Source organism: Triticum dicoccoides, chromosome 3A, assembly GCF_002162155.2.
Source record: "Triticum dicoccoides isolate Atlit2015 ecotype Zavitan chromosome 3A, WEW_v2.0, whole genome shotgun sequence".
Taxonomy (NCBI): Eukaryota; Viridiplantae; Streptophyta; class Magnoliopsida; order Poales; family Poaceae; genus Triticum; species Triticum dicoccoides.
In genome coordinates, this window is record NC_041384.1 from 748,104,741 (window position 1) to 748,109,359 (window position 4,619).

A 4,619-nucleotide genomic window follows, 5' to 3' on the forward strand; every position below is an offset into this window, starting at 1 on the left:
TTTGAGAATATCTAGGCATGATCATGTATATAGGCATCACGTCCGAGAAAAGTAGACCGACTCCTGCCTGCATCTACTACTATTACTCCACTCATCGACCGCTATCCAGCACGCATCTAGAGTATTAAGTTAAAAACAGAGTAACGCCTTAAGCAAGATAACATGATGTAGAGGGATAAACTCATGCAATATGATGAAAACCCCCATCTTGTTATCCTAGATGGCAACAATACAATACGTGCCTTGCTGCCCCTACTGTCACTGGGAAAGGACACCGCAAGATTGAACCCAAAGCTAAGCACTTCTCCAATTGCAAGAAAGATCAATCTAGTAGGCCAAAGCAAACTGATAATTCGAAGAGACTTGCAAAGATAACCAATCATACATAAAAGAATTCAGAGAAGATTCAAATATTGTTCATAGATAGACTTGATCATAAACCCACTATTCATCAGTCTCAACAAACACACCGCAAAAAGAAGATTACATCGAATAGTTCGCCACAAGAGAGGGGGAGAACGTTGTATTGAGATCCAAAAAGAGAGAAGAAGCCATCTAGCTAATAACTATGGACCCGTAGGTCTGAGGTGAACTACTCACACTTCATCGGAGGGGCTATGGTGTTGATGTAGAAGCCCTCCGTGGTCGATGCCCCCTCCGGCGGAGCTCCGAAACAGGCCCCAAGATGGGATCTCGTGGATACAGAAAGTTACGGAGGTGGAATTAGGGTTTTGGCTCCGTATCTGATCAATTGGGGGTACGTAGGTATATATAGGAGGAAGGAGTATGTCGGTGGAGTAACATGGGGCCCACGAGGGTGGAGGGTGCGCCTGGGGGGTAGGCGTGTCCCCCTACCTCGTGGCCTCCTCTTTTGTGTCTTGACGTAGGGTCCAAGTCTCGTGGGTCTTGTTCGTTGAGAAAATCACGTTCCCGAAGGTTTCATTCCGTTTGGACTCCGTTTGATATTCCTTTTCTTCGAAACCCTAAAACAGGCAAAAAACAGCAATTCTGGGTTGGGCCTCCGGTTAATAGGTTAGTCCCAAAAATAATATAAAAGTGGATAATAAAGCCTAATAATGTCCAAAATAGTAGATAATATAGCATGGAGCAATCAAAAATTATAGATACATTGGATACGTACCAATAGCAGCATGATCCGTGTGAATAGTTACTTTAGAATCAACAATATAAGGTCTGAACTTATCACAAGCAAATACAACTGCTAAGAATTCTTTTTCGGTAGTAGCATAATTTCTCTAAGCATTGTCTAGAGTTTTACTAGCATATTGAATAACATTTAATTTCTTATCAACTCTTTTCCCTAGAACATCACCTATAGCATAATCACTAGCATCAGACATAATTTCAAAAGGTAAATTCCAATCAGGTGGTTGAACGATAGGTGCAGAGATCAATGGTTTCTTAAGTATTTCAAATGCTTCTATACAATCATCATCAAAGACAAATGGTATATCTTTTTGTAATAAATTAGTCAGAGGCCGAGAAATTTTTGAGAAGTCTTTAATGAATCTCCTATAAAAACTGGCGTGACCAAGGAAACTTCTTATACCTTTGATGTCCTTGGGACATGGCATCTTTTCAATAGCATCAACCTTAGCTTTATCAACTTGAATACCTCTTTCAGAAATTTTATGCCCCAAGACAATACCTTCATTAACCATAAAGTGGCACTTCTCCCAGTTCAAGACAAGAATAGTTTCTTCACATCTCTGCAAAACTCGATCAAGGTTACTTAAGCAATCATCAAAAGAGGATCCATAAACTAAGAAATCGTCCATGAAAACCTCACAAATCTTTTCACAAAAGTCAGATAATATAGCCATCATGCATCTTTGAAAGGTAGTGGGTGCATTACATAAACCAAAAGGCATACGTCTATAAGCAAAACTACCGAAAGGGCAAGTAAAAGTGGTCTTTGATTGATCATCGGCTGACACAGGTATTTGAGAGAAACCAGAGTAACCATCTAGAAAGCAAAAATGTGTATGTTTGGATATCTTTCTAGCATTTGATCAATAAAAGGTAAGGGGTAATGATCCTTTTTAGTAGCTTTATTTAATTTGCGGAAATCAATTACCGTCCTATAATCTATAATAATTCTTTGCAGAATCAATTCATCTTTATCATTAGGAACGATAGTAATACCTCCCTTCTTAGGGACACAATGGACAGGGCTTACCCACTGACTATCAGCAACGGGATAAATTATACTTCCTCAAGGAGCTTTAGTATTTCCTTTCTTACCACTTCTTTCATCTTAGGATTCAGCCGTCGTTGGTGATCACGAACTGGTTTGGCATCTTTCTCCAAATTTTTTTTGTGTTGCCATAGAGTGGGACTAATGCCCTTAAGATCATCAAGAGTATATCCAATAGCAGCGCGGTGCTTCTTCAGAGTTTTCAATAATCTCTCTTCTTCATGATCTGAAAGGTTAGCACTAATAATAATAGGATATATCTTCTTTTCATCAAGATAAGCATATTTAAGAGTGTCAGGTAACGATTTAAGCTCAAACACGGGTTCACCCTTGGGTGGAGGAGGATCCCCTAGGATTTCAACAGGGAAATTGTGTTTCAGGATGGGTTCCTATTTAAAGAATACTTCATCTATTTCCCTTCTTTCGTTCATAAACATATCATTTTCATGGTCTAGCAAATATTGTTCTAAAGGATCACTAGGAGGTACGGCAATAGAAGCAAGACCAATAATTTCATCCTTACTAGGAAATTCCTCTTCACGATGTTGTCTACGAAATTTAGAGAAATTAAACTCATGAGACATATCACCCAAACCAATAGTAACAACATCCTTTTCGCAGTCTATCTTAGCATTAACAGTGCTCAAGAAGGGTCTACCAAATATAATGGGACAAAAGCTATCTTGTGTGGAACCAAGAACAAGAAAATTAGCGGGATATTTAGTTTTCCCACACAAGACTTCAACATCTCTAACAATTCCAATTGGTGATATAGTATCTCTATTGGCAAGTTTAATTGTGACATCAATATCTTCTAACTCAACTGGTACAATATCATGCATAATTTCTTTGTATAAGTCATGAGGTATTGCACTAGCACTAGAACCCATATCACATAAGCCATGATAACAATGATCTCCTATTTTAACAGAAATAACAGGCATGCCTACCACAGTTCTATGTTTATCTTTAGCACAAGGATTAGCAATTCTAGCAGTTTCATCATAGAAATAAATAACATGCCCATCAATATTATCAGCCAAGAGATCCTTAACAATAGCAATATGAGAGAAGTACATATTTCAACCCCAAACTCTTGCCCTAGTCTAATTTACAACCCCGAACTTCAATATCGTCTAAATTACAACCCCCAACTCTCAAAACCGGTCAGGATTCAACCCTTCACTACCTCTTGACAAGTTTTGACCAAGTTGACCGGTTTTGACCCGTTGACTAGGTGAACAGTAAATTAAAAAAATCTATTTCTTATTTTTTTCACATGGTGAATAGTATTTTATTAAGTTACAATTTTTTAGCTTGTTTGGAAATTTGAGTAGCTCTCAGAAAAAAGACAAATGTGGAGTCTCCGAAACAGTTAACTGTCATGCACTATTCGGGCTGATTTTGTTTTTTTGGCTGAGAGCTACTTAGATGTTCGAACACGATGAAAATTGGCACGGACCTCACACATTGATACATCTTCCATGCAAAAAATATTCTTTTTTTTAATTTTTTTGTTTTTGAATTTACTGTTTAGACGGTGAAAAAATCAAAATTATTGTTTGAAATTTTGTAATTTTTAAAATTTATTGTTCACCTTATGAAAAAAAAAATTATTTGTGATTTTTATATTTTTATTTTTTAAAATTTACTGTTGACTAGTCAACGGGTCAAAACCCGGTCAACTAGGTCAAAACCGATTAACAGGGAGAGAAGGGTTGAATTCTGACCGGTTTTGAGAGTTGGGGTTGTAATTTAGATGGTATTGGAGTTCGGGGTTGTAAATTAGACTAGGGCAAGAGTTCGGGGTTGAAATATGCACTTCTCTCTAGCAATATTAGGTTCAACTTTAACTTGCTCAGGAGGTGTATAGGTTCTAATATTTCTTTTATGAACCACAGTTGAAGCTTTAGCACGTGATCTTTTATCCTAACAGGAAGAGGTGGTTTCTCAACATAAGCAGTAGGAATAATGGGATCATTATAAGTGATAGTCTTTTCTTCAACTTTAATAGGTGCAGCTACTTTTACTTCTATGGGAGGATGATATTTAAACCACTTCTCCTTAGGGAGATTAACATGAGTAGCAAAAGATTCATAGAAAGAAGCTACTATCTCAGAGTCAAGTCCATATTTAGTGCTAAATTTATGAAAAACATTGGTATCCATAAAAGATTTAACACAATCAAACTTAGGTGTCATACCTGACTCTTCACCTTCATTGAGGTCCCAATCTTCAGAGTTGCGTTTAATTCTTTCCAATAAATCCCATTTGAATTCAATAGTTTTCGTCGTAAAAGAGCCAGCACAAGAAGTATCGAGCATGGTGCGATTTTTATCAGAAAGCCGAGCATAAAAATTTTGAATAATTATTTCTCTTGGGAGCTCATGATTGGGGCATG